The sequence below is a fragment of the Rattus norvegicus genome, chromosome 6, assembly GCF_021556685.1.
Source record: "Rattus norvegicus strain SHRSP/BbbUtx chromosome 6, alternate assembly SHRSP_T2T, whole genome shotgun sequence".
Lineage (NCBI taxonomy): Eukaryota > Metazoa > Chordata > Mammalia > Rodentia > Muridae > Rattus > Rattus norvegicus.
The window spans coordinates 115,710,263-115,730,271 of record NC_141539.1 but is presented as its reverse complement, the minus strand read 5'-3'; the positions used below and the strand labels follow the sequence as shown (position 1 = coordinate 115,730,271).

General features: G+C 38.6%; 1 long non-coding RNA gene across 3 annotated transcripts in view; it reads left to right on the top strand.

The window, feature by feature from the left end:
- LOC148005408 (uncharacterized) overlaps positions 1–20,009 on the top strand; it is a 353,046-nt gene that overhangs the window by 283,288 nt on the left and 49,749 nt on the right. For 2 of the 3 annotated variants that reach the window (XR_015622508.1, XR_015622509.1), the window contains exon 4: positions 6,307–6,365. This is a non-coding gene — a long non-coding RNA (uncharacterized LOC148005408). Of the gene's footprint in view, positions 1–6,306; positions 6,366–7,079; positions 7,414–20,009 lie in introns of those variants that run through there. The other variant, XR_015622507.1, reaches the window with a different exon arrangement.

Here is a 20,009-nt window from a genome sequence, read left to right as displayed (position 1 = left end):
TGTTTTCTTGTCAAGAGACTGTAAACATAGCTATTGACACCATCTAGATCCCTGAGTTCCTGGCTGGGTTTGGACATTTCCAGTGAGGACCAATCTTAGGTTATAGAAAGGGAAGCTCCATCCCTGGCCTCATCAATTCAGGAGCTTGGCTTTTCCCATAGCAGAGTCTTGGCATAGAGTAGTCCTTTATCCCAGATCTGTCCCCATTTCTATGAGGACCTGGAGCCCAAAGTCAGTGCTTACTTAGGACTTGATCCACTTTCTTTGCTAGCCTACATTTCCAAGAACAAACTATGCTGTTCCCATCTTGCTTTGGACCCCCAAGGAGGCTGAAAGGTGATTGTTTTAGGGTATAGGGATTGAAGTAATTCTTGCGACTTATTGTACTTGCTTAAGGTTCTTTGTGGTAGTTGGAGGTAAGTAGGGGAAAAGGTGGCCAGTCCACGGTATGAGGACTTCCAGGTAAACTCCTGTCGCGAGTCTCACACAGTCCATAGGAGGCTCTCCAATATGCAAAGAGAAACAGTCAGTGAACTTGGTAAGAAAGGGGACTTGAAATCTGAAAATGTTTTAACATTTTGGTTACTGGTGATAATATGCTGAGCATGTTAGCTCATAAGCAGAAAATTAGGTTCAGATTTTAACAAGGTTTCCTTCCAAACCACAATTAGAAGCCCATTTAATGGAATCTTCCCATGCCTTTGTGACTCACAGTGGACTGAAATCACCATTTCTTTTAGAAACTGATTGATGAGAAACAGAAAAGGGATGTGTGATACTTTGGTTTAGCACAGTTTTGAGTTTTAATTTTTTTTTTACCTCTGTTGGAAATGTTCTTAAGATGAAGACCTTGGCTCTCCTGCCAGTTTTCATCACATATTTCCTTTCATTTCTCTAGACACTAATCATCCCTGAATGGCTCTCACTGGCAACATCTAGGTACTTACCTGAGCACACAACTTCTAGTGTCCACTGTTACTCAGAAGCTAATGCCTGTAGTTGGCTTGATCAAGGTACGAAAGTTTAGCCAGTATTCTTAGGTGTTAGAACGTAGTGATGGAGGATTACCAGATATGCCATGTTAAAGCATAGACAAACAATAAAGAAGTCCATCAAGATAAGGATGGGATAGAGAGAAAACAAGATGTAGAAACCAAAGTATTCAAGTGAACCCATAATTATTCTATTCCTGGACTCACCAACTCTACTTTCGGTCCTTGTATGGTCCCATTCTTTTCAGATATCTGTGGCTACTCCTGAGATTCGTTATAGTATAAATACTTGGATTAACTTAACCAGGGTTCTGATCTTTGTAATAAGCCATCATAAACATCCTATGTCAGCTATCCTTCAGCCAATCCTTATTCCTACGATTCAATAATTGGCAACACTAGATTTGAATCATGTTTATTGTTCAACTCACACAAACATACTAAGACAGATTGTCAAGTTCCCTCAGGCAACATCAGGAAGAATAGGGCAAGAAGTCTTGGTATGGTTTTCTTTCATCAGAGGTCCTTAGAGCAAACTCTTTTTTACTGCTCAAATGCCTAACACATAGTGATAGCCTAACTGTAATCAACATTTTTATTGAAAATATCTGCAAACCTCACACAATAAAATGCTAGTTCGTTTTTTTCTGATTAACCTTTTCCTTTCTTTCCTTGTAGCCAGTCTTTCCTTATACATTATAAGCATTGTATTGGATTAACAGGACAACAAGCAATGAGTCTAGACACAACCCTTTCATCCTTCTGTTCACTAGAACAATATTCCAAACCCTAGTAACTACTCCACAGTTACTATGCTCGTGAACTGTTACCTGCATAAGACATGCCAAGATCAAACCAGGTAAAACTCTAGCATAGATGAAGGAGGAATCCAGAAGGCTCTACATGTAATAAAGGCACTATTGACCGTTGATTGCAACTGGGGGAGAGGGAATCAATCTTTGAAGACTATGCTCACTAGTAGGTTGTCCATGGTCCAATAGATGGCCATATACCCTTGTACATATGGGCAACATTAAATATACTAGGTTATTTTCAAGAAGAAAAGGATGTAGAGTTAAGAGGTAGATTCATGGAGAACTGGAAGGACGAACAGGGAGGGTGCTGGAAATTTACCATTTATATGAACTTCTCCAAAAAATAAGAAAATAAAATAAACTTATCAAAGAAATTCTTCCTTGGGTGGCAAGGTAATAAGATTCATATTTAACCCAGGTATTTGGGGGTAAAGGTATTAAACATAAAAACAGTTTATTCTCACTGTGGGTGGGGTCATGGGTGAGTAAACACGGTATGTCCTCAGACTACTGCAATTTCCTTAATTGCTCTGACATCAGAGAATCTCCAAGTTGGATTACCTATATTTCTCAAAAAGAATCCTCTGAATGCCAGCTGTGGAATGATTCAGAGCTAGACTTGCACTGTGTGTTGTACACGGCTTACAGACCTTTGGAACTCCCCGGCTCCCAGATAATTTTGCCTCACATACCTGGCGCATTGCACTCATACTTTCATGGTAAACATGTGCATAAAGAGGGAAAGAGGACAGTTTAGTGGGTCACCTTCTATAGGGCTTTTTGGTTTGCAAAATGTTTTTACTACCTTGACCTTATTTGACCTCAGGATGTCACAGGGTTGTGTCCATTTTTAAAGGTATTCTCACAAGACTCCGAATGAGTATCGTAAACAGCTGTAACGTTTGTCTTCAAGTCATGGGTTTGATATTTTTACCAGGATTTGAGGACTAAAACTGGGGCTTCGTTACACCTATCCAGCACTCCAGGAGAAAGCTATAGCTCTAATCTGGAGTCAAAGATTTAAAAGAAGAGTTGATTTATAATTGTATGCCATTGATGGAGTATAGCCTGAAAATCCAACATACGTGTACAATATAGAGCAATCAAATGCTAGATAAATAGCATCTATAAATCTTTATAGACGTAGCACTTGTTTAATCTGAACTCCACTCTTTTAGCTAATCCTAAAATAAATAAGAGATTATAAACCATTCTCCTTACCATCCTGCTTCAACTTTGGCTCTGTGTTTCCCTCTCAACTGAATATTTGTGTCTACTTTTTAACCACCCTGTGACATCCTCTCCTCCACCCTACCTAACCCTAGTGATCTCTGTTCTACCCTCTACTTCATGAAATGAATAGTTAGAACTATATGTGAATATGATTATTTGTTTTTTTATATGAATAATTTTCTTTATATGGATATTTTCTTCTTAATATAGCATCTTTTATTTCATGCACATGGTCAAAAAGTAAAAATTTTATTCTTTTTATGGCTAAAAATATTCCAGTGGTCATAGTATGTCATATTTTTACTCAGCTCGTTGGTTGATGAACACCTTAGTTAATGTTCTATTTTGGCTATTGTAAATAATGACAACCCTAATAAATATACAAGGGAAGTTATTTTCTATTCGGGTTTTCATTTTTCTGATAAAACACCATAGCCAAAAGCACTTTTGGAAGGAAGGGTTTATTTCACATTACAGCTTATAAATCCGTCATGGAGGAAAGCCAGGGAGAATACATCATGGAGGAATGCTACATTCGCTCCTCATGACTTACACAGTCTGATTTCTTATACCATCCAGGTCAACTAGTTTAGGGATGGTATCACCCACTAAATAGAAGGGATTAGGTCCTTTCCACATCAATCACCTATTAAGAAATGCTCTACAGTTTTTCCAGCAATATATATCGAAGAGTTCTACTTATTACATTTTATTTATGGGTATCTAAGCATCTAAATAGGTATGCATCTGTCTGTGTGTCTGTCTGCCTGCCTGCCTACCTTCCTCCTTACCTACCCTTTCTGTCCTGGTAGGTGTGGAGGATAGAAAAGGGGAGAGGTATCTTAATGCCCTGAACCTGAATTTATGGATGGTTATGAGTCAATCCATATGGGTGCTGGGAAGTGGTACTGAATTGTCCAACATAGGTACTGGAAACTGAATTTGGGTCTTCTAGAAAAGCATTAAGCATTCTTAACTGAGGATTTATCTCTCCAGCACTTTGTTATATACTTTTGCAGGTTTTTTTGATATGTTTGATATGTCCCTGGCTTTGTTCTTTCTGGTCAGGTTTACTTTTTGTGCCTAAACCTCTTTTGTGGTTCCACACAAATTTTAAGGTTATTTTTTTCTTTTTGTAAAGGAAACCATTGCTACTTTGATGAAGATTGCATTGGAGTTATAGATAGTGTATAATACTATGTATATTTAAACAATATTACAATTAGACAGTCCATAGAAATGGGTTGTATTTTAATTTTATATGTCCTCTACAATTTCCTTCGTCATATTTTATTCTTTATAGACATTATCCACTTCATTGGTTAAATTTATTGTTAGGTTATCTATTATCATGAATAAGATAGTTTTCCTCATTATTATTACCATCAAGTTCATTATTGGTATATAAAACTGCTAGTGGTTTTCATATGCTAATTTATATTCTTCAATTCCATAATTAATTTACCAGTCTTAGCAGATTTTTGGTGAAGTCTTTAGGATTTTCTCTCTGTATGGTTATCTTTAAATTAAGATAATTTTATAAGCCAAAGATCTTCGACATCTATTTTTGCTACCATTCATTTCTTCATTCCTTATTCAGTAACATTTTTTGAATAACTACCTGGTTTGGACATCATTCTGGGAGGCATACAGTTGGGTATTTCTTTTTTGCATGTAGAATATCAGATTTTCTAACAGAAGTGAAATCCAAGCTGAGGAGAAAGAAGCAGTAGATGTTATTCAGGCAAAGTGGGAGGTCTGGTAGATTTCCAGTTAGATCAAAGTTTTATCTTTAAACTATTCCAGCAGATCTGAGAAGTAAAAATTAGGAAAGGAAGCAAAACAACAAAAATATTAAAGTTCCAAAATTGGGCAATCTCATATTTAACAGATGACAGTATCTATCAATTCTATTTCCTTTTTTCTTCTAAGAGTCATATTGAATATATCCTCATGACCAAAGAAAATTAGATAGTCTTCAGAATATTTTTACTACTTTAATAATTTGGCAGTTCCATTTGTTTTTATTATCTCAGTGATAATTGAAGACAGAATTCTAACTATGCCCTTTCATGAGAATGTCATAGCTGCCTCTTCTTCCTGGACCACATTTTACATAAGTTGGCAAGACTTTTACCAAGGTCAAGTGGTAGGAGCTGGGTGCACAACAGCCCTTAGAAAGAGAGACACTGTCTGCTCTTAGAGTAAGGATGGCTCCTGGATGTGCCTGAGTGTTAATCTATAAAATGGGAATGCTTATAATCAACTAAACAGAGATCTGATTTCCTATTCCACACATGGGACAGTGGTCTATCTCCCAGAGCCCAACAACATCTCAAGCAGGATCCAAAGAAGAAACTAGTCTAAGTATGTTGGAAGGTTGACTTTGTCAGCCCTTAGGTTGACAAGTGTCAGAAAACAGGGCAAGAACTAATAATTGCTAAGACATTAGGTCATTATTTGCCTAATGAATCCAATATTTTTCTGGCCTTAAGGAGAGTAAACACCCAATCAATGGGATAAACATTCAATTTCAAAGCAGGAGTGTATTCACAGGGGTGAAATAAGGAGAAACCTAAGGACAAAACCTTGAAAGCAGAACTAGAAAGAAAGAGAAAAATAAATAAAGATATGAATTGGATAGATCTGGCCTACGTTTGATCACCAGAGCATGTATACCAGGTAAATACTTCATCCACAGCAATCACCAAGATGATTATATCTAGGGCTTTAATAAAAAGAGAGAGAGAGATCATGACATTGGTATGTAGGGAGTTAGGGGTGTTCCTGGGAGGAGTGAAGGGCAGTGGCAAATATGATTAAAATGCACTGTATGGAATTTTCAAAGAATTAAGAAAAATATTATTTAAAATGAAGCATCTATGCTGCCAACTCACATGGGGAAATTTCACTCTATGGTATTGTGGGCTCTATGAAGAACAAAGGATGGGAGAGCATTCCAACAACTGTCTAAATGGTACATGAGGCCATATAACAGGATGGGTAAAAAATTATTGATGAAAAAAGAAATGAAAAGCATTTATATTGCTACTGCAACAAATATGTTATTGACATATAGGATGTCTTATTTAGAACACACTCATAATGTAGAAGGGGAATCATGTACACTAACCTAATTAGACAGTTTTGGTAGGGAAGACTTTTGATGTGAGTCCCTTGGACGAATAAAAATTTTCCAGGATAAAGAAGAAAGATGCATGTTTGAGGTAAAAGGATTTACCTATTTCTCCTCTTACTGTTTTCAGTGACTCTTGTTAAAATCCAATGTGTTATGTGAGAAGTCCCATGCTCATCATTGTCAAGGGTAAGTGGATATGTTAGCAATAACAGTCCTGAGGATAAAGAACAATGTGCTCCAAAAGAAATGCAATGTGAGCCACAAACAACCACAAATGTAATTTAAAAATTTGTAGTAGCCACATTCTTTGAAGGAGTAAAGAGAATAATTTAAGCTAATTTTAATAATACATTTTTTCTAACTCAATATTTCTAAAGTATCTTCAGTCCAACATGCAACAAATTTTAGTGTGATATTTTACAGCTTTGTACTAAATTCTTGAAATATCCCGTTATGTATTTTTAAATAACCCTGTTGCATATTTTAAATTTAAAGCACAATTAAGCCCAGCAAAGTTTCCACGGTTCAGTAGACATATGTGGCTATTGGCAATTATGTTGGATGGCTCAGATAATCGGCTTGTTGACTTTGGCTGGAGAGAATAGGTATCTAGAGGTTGCAGCATCTCTAGGTATGGCACCCTGAAGACTGGTACTAAGATTAGCCTCAAAGAATATAGACAGACTGATCCCATTCAACAATTACCCAATGACAAACTTGCATTCTCTGATTTTATCCAAAGTTGTCCAGCAGGTCCGAGCTAGTGTCTGCTACTCCACCCATAGAAAGTATGTCCAAGTCAAGTTTTCCTGGGAAAATTCTCATCTTGCTTGACTTTTATTATTTTATGTTAAAAGCCCAGAGGCAGCTCTTCTTGACACCTAATAATGTCTTTCCCAGCTCTCTTAGGAAGCAAGACCTTGACGTTTTCCTCACATATAAGCCCCAGTGGACTCTGTCTCCATTTCATCCAAACACTGCCCAGAAATGAGCTCACAGACCTTCTTCTCATCATGGCCAGAGGCAAGTAGGACTGTCTGGGACACCAGGAGGAGAGGTCAAAGACAAGCTTGACTTCCCTGAAATAATGTGCTAATATTTCCAATCCCAGAGACCAGTCACAGATGGTGCCTAAAATTGACTCAGCTTTGGCCAAGACATCCAACAGAAACTGGTCTTAGAGATTCCATAATCCTATTATCTCAGATGGGTAATAGAATTAATCATTGTGGACTTCATTGTTTGTGTCCTGCTTCTTATTGACCACCCGGCTTCCATTAAGTTCTCTGGCTCTGACATCCACATAATTCTTTAGAGAGTAGGAAACCATTGCTGTTGATCTGGTAACATTCTCTATGGAAAGTTTTTAATTATTTTTTTCTTCTTGCAAATTCAAGGACATCTGCCTGAAGACACGATTTTAGTTGTTGGATATGTAACTGGAACGATCTAGAAAGTGAATAAGAGACATACCATTTGGTATCAAAACCATGCTTGACTCTACTCTAATATATACACGGGTGCTATTTAGGCCATTTGAAGGAATGAGCTGTTTCTTTTCACCCTCTGTGTCATCAGATGACTTGGGATCTCCATGAAACTTTGTGGTGGGGAACAGATCCTGCATAAGTTAGAGGTATAAGAAGTTTTTACAACTTTGCTAGCAAGGTCAAAGTAGGTTAGACTGGATGTTCCAAGCAGGTTTTTATGAACTTTACCACCAGCTGTACCACCACCATCCAAATAATAATAATAATAATAATAATAATAATAATAATAATAATAATAATAATATCATCATCATCATCACCATAACTGTTATCTCCTCTCCTCTATTTCTTTCTTTTTCTTGAGTTTTATACCTTTGTCTGTGTTTAGAGTCTCATTTCTAAAGCCTCAAAAGCCAAAATAATTTACTAGATGACTCTATGTGTATATACAGGCACACACCCATATATAGTAATTTCATTCAGTAATTATCATTTCAGGTAAATTGATAGGACAAGCCATCTAGTAGTACAACAATAGACTGCACCATTATATACAATACCATCTGCTGGTAATTTACCAGGTCTTCTTTAATCAAAGAGCCATAGAGTCACTCTTTTTAAAAGCCTACATGTAGGTCCATGTGACAAAGAAATAGGAGAGCAAGTAACTGTCTCAATTTTCTTTGTTATCACCCTGTGTCACTAAGTCTACTGTTTCCCTGATAAGTCTTTTAAATTAAGGATATAAATAGTCTGATTTTATCAGTTATTTTGGGGGCAGAAGTAGACTCACAATTTTAGCATAAAAGACTAAATTCTATATAGTTCTTGCTTTGGCCTGGCAATTTAGACCCGTGATGTGGGTGTTTCCTCCAGGCATGACATAACAACTGCTGTCTTGATCCAGAGTAGCTGTGACTACCTGTATAGTAAGCTCACAAGATATGGCCTGTTAATATTTCTTCGTGAAGGGAGAGGAAAGGTTTATGAGGCTGGCAAAGGCCCTCTCTTCTAGTTTTATGTAAGAGAGAAACAATGTCTGGGGGGCTAGAATTCTTTGTACTCTCTCTATGCTAAGCCTTTTTAATGGTGAAGATCTTGTGATTTATCTATGGTGTAGGGAGAAATCTTCAGCTGTTCCCAATGCTGTACCATGTAGTCAGCAATGCTTTTAAAAGTAGCCCCAATAAGCTTATTAGTTCATCAGGTTAGAGTTGGAAATAATAATAATAATAACTATTATTATTATTCTCTTTTGATTGTTTGATGCTTTCTTTATTTGATATGAATAGGAGAGACATGTAATACTTGGTACCCAGACATGGATATTTATAGTTAAAGAGACCTCTGGATGGCCTTACAGCCTGGACAACAGTTCACTGAAAATCCTTTCTGTGAGGGAGGTGCATGTTCTCCTCACTGTACACCCTCCACGCCTGTGCAGTGATGACGACAACAACATGCTGTGGCATTGAACCACCTCAGCTGGCACACTAATGAGGTGACTAATAAATGTTACCTCCCGAGGCAGGACATGAAAGGCAACCAGAAGCTCTAAGTTGAATTATAATGGTTATCTGTTACTATGCACAATATTTTAGATACTGGATGATATCCCAGGGTTTCTCTTTGTTTTCCTGCTCCCTGTTAAAAATAAGCATAGAAATCCTAGTGCCAGCCAGTGGGCTGTCACACTATGAGTGATCTCAACCAGGAAGGTCCCCGAGACTTCCCACATACTACAGACCATGGTTATTGCTGTTCGCTGCATGCAAGAATGCAAGGGTAGGTTTCTCATGCTGAAGAAATCACACATTCAGATGGTTAAGTCATGAGAAAGTCACACTCGATTGAATAGGAAACTGCTTATCAATTGGCTGGCATTCATAATGCTAAAAAACACCATGTGAGCTTCTGGGGAGATAACCGTGAATGGTCCTAGTCAGCTGTGGTCCCTGCAGTTTATGTAATCTGCATGCCAGGGCAAGGTGTGTCACAGGTGCTATAGTTATATGACAGTTATGGGCGTGGCCAATTATTTCACAAGAAGGAACTCATGCTGGATATCATAAGCTAGGCAAAAGGCTACAACTAGGGAACTCACAGACTACGATGGGAAGGCTACTGTTATTGTTTTGTTAAGTGGATAAGATGCTGTAACACTGCTTTCTAAACATCTGTGTTTGTCTCTGTAAATAGCTGCTGCTATGGGCTAGAGTGGAAAGAAGCTTCTTTTTATAGTTACCTCAGAGACTAATAATTGATAAATGATGCTACTGCCTGTAGCAAATGTTTGTTTCTGTGGCTTACAATGTTAAATTGGCATAATGGTCCAAATGTACAGCCCTAAATGGATCAAGGCTCAAGGGAACATAGCAGAATAGGGAGTGGAAAAATCTAAGAATCAGAGAAAGCAGTGTAGTATAATAACTTCCTCTGGATATGACGTGGTTGTTTTCATCTTGAATCAGAGCGACTGCGATCACCTGCATGAAACCCTTCTTATAAGATTTGGACTAACATCCTCTCTTGTATGGAAAGGAAAGGCTAAAGATGTTCATGAGATTCGAGAGACCACCTCCTAGACTGTGTAAGAATTAAAGAGTAGTGAATCTGTCTATAAGGAACTCAGGGAATTACTCAGTGTTGCGACTTTTTGTGTGTTATTTGTACTATGGGTAGGACCCTTTGGTTCCTAGAAGTTCCCAAGGAAATTCCTGGTAGTCAAGGCATTTTGAGTGACCCATGCTTCTTCTAGAAAAGCAACGAATGGTATCAGTTCATTGGTTTGTGAACGAGGACTTAGGTTGAATCCTTGGTATCTTTGATCACTTGATCATTGGCATCTTCTCTTTTGGGATCCATGGATGCTTCTTTATGTTTCTTCAGGAAAAAGTGCTGCAAGATGGCGTTGTTCAGAAAGTGAACTTCCCATTGATAGAAAGTGCTGTGTTCATTTGAGACAATGAATAGAGGTGAAGGGGATTATTCATTTATATTTGTCTTGTGATATAACTTGGAGAGTCCCATTTGACTCATCTCTCTAGACAAGATACTTGCTTTGTGTTTGAGATATACCAATGCACAGTCTTTCTCTGTTTTAATCTCATTGGCATTTGTAGTCTTTAACTTACGTTCTATTTGTGATGGCTAGTATGCTAGGTTTTCGTCCCTATGAAGGTTGCCACTCATTTTGATGGTAGATACCTTGGAGACTATTGTGTTTGATTCAGCCAAAGACATGCGTGAAAACAAAGTTTCATATTGCCAGAGTGAGGCAGGCCTTCTCACATAGCAACTAAGATATATGGTGTGATGATTAAGCTAGGCTTGCAGGCTAGTCATTCAGGGACTTTCCTGTCACCACATTCCTAGCACTGCTGCGCTTACAAGTGTTGACCCCAACTGGCTTTTTACATGAGTACGGAGGATCAAGCCCAGTTTCTCACGCCTTTGTAGTCAAATACACTCTTAAATGAGATAGCTCCCCAGATTTTTTATTCTTGTTTTTAAAAGAAAATGTCCTAAGTGACTAGTTGTGGCTTCTATCATATAAAATTCATTTCAGGCCACTGAGCTCCTTTGCTGTCATAAGGGAGAAGATAATCAACAGAAAGAGCTTACTGAGAGAAAGGGAGAAAGACATTTCTGCTTCTACACCAAAATCGCTACTTTTATCTAAAGCATGACTCTTCCAGTGAAATATCTGAACATCTCAATTAATTATCCCCTTGAACCAAACCAGTGAGAGGCAAGACTAGGTTGAGAAAAGTAATGTTAAAAAAGCTGAGAACTAACCCACCACCCCATATGACTACATCATCATCAGCTGTAAGACATTCAGACAAGTGTATTCTGAATGAATAAATGGTGCCTCTTTTAGTATTCCATACCTGCACAGGGTGTACCATAGGCTTTAATATAATTTCTCTTTCTATTGTCAATCATTCTTTCATTCATCCAATTGAGCATTAAGTGAATATCTACAGGAAGCCAAATAATTCATTATTTTATTTTCCATTTGAAATGGAATATGTATGCATATATGTAATAAATATAAATAAAATGATATTCAATCTTTTGATACTATTTTAATTAAAGTCAGAAAAGAAAGGAAGGGAGAGAGGGAAGGGAAAAGTAGAGGAGAGGGAGGGAGGAAGAGAGAGAGAGAGAGAGAGAGAGAGAGAGAGAGAGAGGGAGGGAGGGGGGAGGGAGAGGGAGAAAGAAACTAGGGCAACTTTTAAGAGATTGTTAAAGCTAACTCTGGAGATACAGAATATCAAGTCCATTGTTGAGAGTTTAGTCTAGAGTGTCTGGAACTTGGCACATGACAGAAACCCATATAACCAGTTAGTGCAAGTTTTAAACAATACACTTAGGTTTACCATGATTCCAAATTTCTTTGCATGATACTTTCTTCTCTCTTAAGCCTCTGGCCAAGTCATTAGACTCCTTGTTTCATAGGTATAAATGCAATCTTCTAGGTGCTTAAACTTGTAAGAAAGTTCTTAAAGGATGGTGAAAAAGCAAACCATTGTCCTCAGATATGAGTTGTCACTTTTCAGGACTACTCAGAATTATTTTAAAAAATAGGAAAACAAAGCCAGCTCTGTCTCTGCTCTGCTTACATAGCAATCTTAAAAGATAAAAATCTTCAATATTAGTAATGCACTTAAGTTTCACATTGCTACATTTTCTGGAAAGCTTCTCACAGAATGAAATTGTTAATTGATTAAACTGACTAATTAAATCAAAGCAGCTGAACCAACTCTGTATAGACACATCAGAAACATTCCTTTCTGATGATCATTCTTCTTCTAAGAGTATTAGAGTTCACAAGGAAAATATTGAAAAATCAAGTTTCCTTTGGCTGTTTGTGAGGAAACAATTGATGTGTCATGAAGTTCAGGGATGAGGAGGTAATGAATCTACCCATTGGGTAATTTCTGTGGTTCACTGAGCTGGAGTATCAATAAAGAACATATGCACAATACCACATGCGAGAACACTAGCGCTCTACCACTGAGCTAAATCCCCAACCCAGAATGTTAGATAAAGTCGAAAATTCTTTTCACAGGTAGGTACATGTTAAATTTTTCTTCCCATGAAGATTAGTATAATTTCTTCTTATGAATGTTGAAAACTATGTGACTTACTCCTTTTCTATTTCTGTTGTAATCTCTTGGCCATTCTGGAATAAACTATGTGTGTGTCTGTGCTTATTATTACATACTTATGTAGAACAGTGTAATTAGTTTTCTCTATACCTCAACCTTATTCTAGTTTTAATTTAAAAAGTAATATACTGCATTTAAAGATATAATCTTTGAACTAAAAGCTAATGTGACTTATATGTAAAAAGCCCACATTTAGGAGATGGAGAGGTGTTATTAAGACCATTTGCTGCTGCAGCAGAGGACTGAGTTCAGTTTCCAGCACCTACAAGATGGCTCTCAACCATCTGAAAACCCTCAGGGGGTTCCAATACCCTCTTCTGGCCATCAGAGGTGAACACATGTGGTACTATGCATGTGTACTTGCAGATAAAATACTCATGTATACAAAATAAAAAGAATTTAATCTTAAAAATGGATATTTAAATAAATACTTTTAGGAGTTAAATGACAAGATCATATTTCAGCCTGGTAGTGTTTTTGCTCCCTTGCTGAATTTCAGGGAACTCAAAGTAAAAACAATTGTCAGCATGCACAAAGCTCAAGTCCAAGTAGATCAGAGACCTCAACATAAAACCAGATACACTGATTCTAGGAGAGAGAGTGGGAAAGAGCCTTGAACTCATTGGCACAGGGGGAAAATTCTCTTTTTTTTCCACGTGGGGAAGTTTAATGAGAGAAGAGGAGAGGAGAGGAAAGGCTAGCCATGAGCACGTGGAGGGAAGGGGGCAGGAGGTGTAGAGAGAAGGGACAGGGAAGAGGGGAAGAGCAGGGCAGAGAAGAGAACAAAAGGGGGGGGGTTCTTAAACAGAACTCCAATGGCTCACGCTCTAAGATCAAGAATTGATAGATGGGACCTCATGAAACTGGAAAGCTTCTGTAAGGCAAAGAACATAGTCAATAAGAGAAAATGGCATCTTATAGATTGGGAAAAAAAATCTTCACTAACCCCACAACCTATAGAGGGCTAATATCCAAAATATATAAAGAACTCAAGAAGCTAATCACAAAAAAAAAAAAAAACCAACCAACAAACCAAACAACCCAATCAAAACATAGGGTTTAGAACTAAACTGAAGAATTCACAACAGAGGAATCTCGAATGGCTGAGAAACACCCAAAGAAGTGTTCAAAATCCTTAGTGATCAGAGAGATGCAAATCAAAACAATCCTGAGATTCCACCTTATACCGGTCAGAATGGCCAAGATCAAACCTCAGGTGACAATACCAACCAACCAGAGCTCCTAGGGACTAAACCACTACCTAAAGACTGTATATGGACAGACCCATGGCTCCAGCTACATATTTTGCAGAGGATGGCCTTGTTGAGCAACAGTGGAAGGAGATGCCCTCGGTCCTGCCAAGGTTGGAACCCCTAGTGTAGGGAAATGTCAGGGGGGGGCAAGAAGAGGGGTTGGTTGTGGAGGGGGAATACCCTTATAGAAGAAGGGCAGGCAGATGGTATAGGGGACTTACAGTTAGGAAACTGGAAAAGGGAATAACACTTGAAATGTAAATAAAAAATATCCAATAAAAAAAGAAAGAAAGCTAACCATTTCTGACTAGAAAAATAAAATGTGGAAGAAAAAAAAACACCCTCAGATGATAACACATGTTAGTGAGAATGTGGAGAAAGAGGAACACTTTCCTCCATTGCTGGTGGGATTGCAAAGTGGTACAACCACTCTGAAAATCTATTTGGAGGTTTCTCAGAAAATTCAAAATAGATCTACTTAAAGACTCAGTAGTACCACTCTTGGGAATATACCCAAAAGATGCCCCACCATGCCATAGGGGCACATGTTCCACTATGTTTATAGCAGCCTTATTTGTGAAAGCCAGAAACCGGAAACAACCCAGATGTCCCATGACAGAAGAATGAATACAGAAAATGTGGTTCATTTACACAATGGAATACTACTCAGCTTTTAAGAATGAGGACATTCTGAGTTTTGCAGGCAAATGGATGGAACTAGGCAATGTCATCCTGAGTGAAGTAACTCAAGCCCAAAAGGACATGCATGATATGTTCTCACTAAGAAGTGGCTATTACCCCTCTCACTGCCCCAAATGTACAGAATACCCACGATATAGTCTGCAGAACTCAAGAAAGGTCAACAAACTGAAAGGCCCAAGTGAGGACGCCTCAGTCCCACTTGGGAGGGAGAAGAAAGTAGACACAGGGGTGGGGGTTGTGGTGGCTATTCCTGGTTGCCAACTTGACTATATCTGGAATGAACTACGATCCAGAATTGGAAGACTCACCTTTAACCCTGATCTTGAGGCTAAGAGATACAAGTTTCTGACCTGGACCTTGGTATGGAGATCTTGAGGCGAAGTGGCTATGAATCCCAGGAGCATAAAGCAAGGAGATCACTGAGTTCAAGGTCATCTGGAACAAAGCAAGTCCCAGGTTCAGGCATGGTGGTACACACCTTTAATCTGGAACACACCTTCTGCTGGAGACCTACATAAGGACATTGGAAGAAGGAAGAGTCTCTCTTTTCATCTGACTGCCTTGTGGGATTGAGCCACTGCTGGATACTTGGACTTTCATTCACAGCTGCTACTGATCATTGTTGGAGAGTTGGACTACAGACCGTAAGTCATCACCAATTCTCTTACTATATAGAGACTACCCATAAGTTCTGTGACTCTAGAGAACCAGGACTAAGACAGAGGGACAGGGGAGGGAAAGAGGATGAGAGTGGGGAGAGAGGGGAACATGATCTGGTATTGGGTGGGGGAAAAGGACTGAAGCCCTGAGGGTCAGCAAAAAGAATGGAAACAAGTGACCTTGGAAGGTAGGAGGTCTAGAACATACCAGGGACCTGAGAAGTGAGAGACTCTCAGGACTCAAAGTTGGGGACCCTAGATGAAATGTCATACTGTGGGGAGAGGGAACTATTAAACTCACCTCCAGCAAAAAGACAGTGCATCAAGTGAGGGATGAGGTTGCTATCCTAAAGTCAAAGCTCTGACCCATAATTCTTCCTGTCTGAAAGAAATGCAAGAATGGAAATGGAGAAAAGCCTGAGGAAAAGAAGGTCCAGCAACAGGCCCAAAGTGGGTTCCAGCTCAAGGGGGAGCCCAAGGCCTGACACCATTACTGAGGCTATGGGGCATCACAAAAAGGGACCTATCTATCATAACTGCCTTCCAAAAGACCCAACAAGCAGCTGAATGAGTCAGATGCAGATATGTGCACCCAATCAATGAAGAGAAGCTGCTGACCCCTCTGGTTGAATTAGGTAAAAGTTAGAGGAAACTGAGGAGGAGGGCGACCCTGTAGGAGGACCAGCAGTCCTTATCAACCTGGACTCCCGGAGATCTCTCAGACACTGGATCGCCAACCAGTCAGCATACACCAGCTGAGATGAGGTCTCCAACATATATAAGCAGAGGACTCTCAGGTCTGGGTTCAGTCAGAGAAGATGCACGACTCCCGGGTCTGGGTTCAGTCAGAGAAGATGCACCTAACCGGAAGCCCCAGGAAATTTAGCGGTCTGGTGGGTGGGGTGGGGATATCCTTGTGGAGACTTGGGTAGGGGTTGGGTAGGAGGAATGGGATGTGGAGCAGTCAGGGGGGAAAGGGAGAGGTGGCTCAGGAGGGTAATAAAATCTGGAGTGTAAAAATAAAAAAAATTAAAACATAAAAAGAAAAAAAAAGGAAGAAAAAAAAAAACCCAATTCTTTCTCTGTTTCTCTCTGGTAGTGGAACCTTATTTGTTCTTCATGCTCCAGCTCAGGTTCTGATTTTGTCATGAAAACGCCAGCCTGTTCTTACCGGGTGACTCTCTTCTTAGAATGTTCAGAGCGCGTGAGCTCACATACAGAGTTCAGCATTTAGTGGAAGCGGCTGTGGATGTTACCTTTATTGTGTCTGCCCCAGTTAAAGGGATCTGTTTGCTCTTCTAGGCTTTGCTGGTATGTGTCCACATTTCAGACATAACATCTTCTGCTTGCTCTCTCTCTCTCTCTCTCTCTCTCTCTCTCTCTCTCTCTCTCTCTCTCTCTCTCTTGTTTGAGACTGGTTCATACTATGTAGCTCTACCAGGTTGGCCTTGAGCTCTACCACACCTTGTAACCAGAATCCATGTCAAATCATGTTTCTCCATGAAAGCTGAATGGGCCAATTATCCCCAGAGAAGTGCCTATGTGTTATCTGATGAAAGACGTCTTATGGATACTTTTATATATCTTCTGTATAATCATATATATATGTATATATAATATTCATTTCTGTTTTTACTTGAACTGTAAGATTAATTTGAAGAACCATGGAAAGTATGTAATTGTACCTCATCTCCCATTGATCATCATTCACCGCTACATTGTTTTTCAATTAGTTGTGCATCGGAGTTTCATGTGGCAGTAAATAAATATAGCCCTGTGGGTCGTAACCTAGATTGATGATTAATGATATTTAAAGTCTAGCATGGGTATTGATGTTTCAAATCAGCTCTTTATTTGATACATAGCCAAATCTAAGAACTACTGAGGAACTGAGAGTAACTGTAAGTATTTACAAAGACCTCTGAATGCTTAAATTTAGTTTTCTAGAAAGTGATAAACCAATCATTACATATTAGGAGTTAGAAAGTTTGATTTTCAAAAATAATAGAGCCTTAATAATTTTCCAAATATTACAAAATTTTATTGTTTATTTATTATGTTTTCATCTCTTCATATTTTGAGTCATTTCCATTTTGTTAACTAAAACAACAACAACAGCAGCAGCAGCAGCAGCAGCAGCAGCAAGAAATGCAACAAAATCTCTAAGAGCTACCTGAATGCTTCACTGAGGGATTTTGGGATTGAACTATTTTATATTACTTTATCTCAGACCTCTGCACTCTGTTCCCTTAGCTAGAAGGAAAATGTATCAAATACAAAGAGTTGAGCAAAACTAAAACTCAATTAAATGAGAGTTTTTACCTATCTCACACACAGGTTGTACTGTATACCTTTCCTGTCTCCCGCACCAACTCTCCCTCTCTCCATCTCAAATAATTCATGACTGTTTCTTTCATTATTGTTGGAAACACACACACACACACACACACACACACACACACACACACACACACACACACACACCATTCTGCTCAGTCAATTTGGTGTTGATTCTATGTGTATGCATTTAAGGATAACTGCTTGTAATTCTATAACCCGCTAGGGAGCTTAACCCTGGAAAAGACGGATTCTCCCTGTCGGAGACCATTAATTGCTTGTGTCTCTTCATCTAAGGGTTAGGCTTTATGAAGTTTCCTTCCTCCATGTTGGATGTCAATTGATGTTATCGCTATGCAAGTCTTGTTTAGGTGGTTGTATTTTTATTTTTATTTTTATTTTTGATAGTTCACAGACGCAGTTCGTCTGCCATGCATAGAAACACTATCCACTAGTAGACTTCCTGGTTGTCTGACTCTTACACCATTTCCGCCTCATGTTTCATAACGTTCTGTAAGCTTTAGGTGTAGGGATTGTGTCATAGAAGCTGAACACTCCATGGGCGGCTATTCTCTTCATTTGACCAGTTGTGGGCTTTTGAAATGGTTTCTGGCTGCTGTACAAAGAATCTTCTTTGAGTGATCTTTGGGCATAAGAGTAAGTATTTTGAAATGCAGTTAGAAAACAAATACACTTGTTTAGGACAACAGTAGCAGCAGCAGCAACCGTAATGTCTTTTCTAGAGTCCATGACTTTACCAACTACAGGGAGTTGGCTAGGTTTTGTTTGAGTCCACAAAATATATTGAAGGTTAACAATGATTTCAGGGGGTTGGGGATTTAGCTCAGTGGTAGAGCGCTTGCCTAGGAAGCGCAAGGCCCTGGGTTCGGTCCCCAGCTCCGGAAAAAAAAAAAAAAAGAAAGAAAAAAAAACCCAATGATTTCAGATGCTTAAACTAAAAGGGTATGCACTCTTATTAGAAATTACAGTTTCACATTTTTTTGTGTATGTCTCACCTCCTGTGTGGAGAATTAGGTAATCTTTAGATATTTTTAAATTCTTATTTGGCTTCTTTATCTTATTTCGATAAATAACTAGTGTTCTTTCTCATTAATAACTTATTGTCACTTCTGTGAGCCAAATTGATTTGATTATAATATTCAAGTTAAAGAGTTTTAGTAAATTTCCACAAAAAGTATATCATTTCTTAAGAGCAAAACTAAATTAGGACTGCCTCTCATTTGATTTAGGATATGCTTTGCTCATTTGAATTACCTCAAAATAGCAGTTTGGTATTAGATAAAGTACTGAGTTAATTTTTAATAATATTTTGTGTGTTTTATAGATTCACCCTCAACTCTAACTCCTCCAGCCCCTCTCCCGTCTTTTTTGTAACTCACATATTGCAATTTATGCTGCCCATTTTCCTGGATATGAGCCCACCAAGGGGATGTGGTTAACCCAGCAAGGGCCACGCCCCTTCTCCAGAACTATCAGCTGTTAATAACTTCTCAAAAATGAGAATCATGAGCTTTTTCTTCACGTAAGATAAGAGAGCAGTTATTATTTTTTGATACTTATATATACTGATAATTCTCTGTGTGATATCCTACAATTCCAACAGAGTCTAGAATAATAGTTTTTCGCTTATAGCTCTTTGTTGAAGGTAAAGATCTTTGGATAGTCAACATTCCCTTTTCCATAAGCCAAGAGGGAATAAAATAAGATAATGATAAATGAGCCTTATTGCATGCTGTAAATACAGTACAGCTCCACAATAAAAATGGAGAAGAAGAGAGTCAATTTCATTGATCCTCGAGAACAATTTTAGCTAGATACTGGGAGTTTAAATATATTAAGGACTTCACACAAATATTGGGCTACAGTCAATCAATGTGTTCTTTACCAGGACATGCATTAGCAATTATTACACTTCTTTATTTGTATGCTAGAGAATGCTACAGATAAATAAGGGGATATCATTGGTACTGAAGGCCTAGTTCCTTGTGAGGGAATCTGCAAGTCGGTGAAAAGAAGGTTAAGGAGGAGTCCAGGGTGTTGATTTCGAAGCAGAGGTGCTAGACTGAGCCTATGACCTTTAGTGGTCTTGGAAGTACAGTTGTGATTTTCACGGACTAGTACACATACACGCACGTTGCTAGCTCTGTTGCTGAGATAACCAGCAAATGACATCCTCATTGCAAAATGAGCC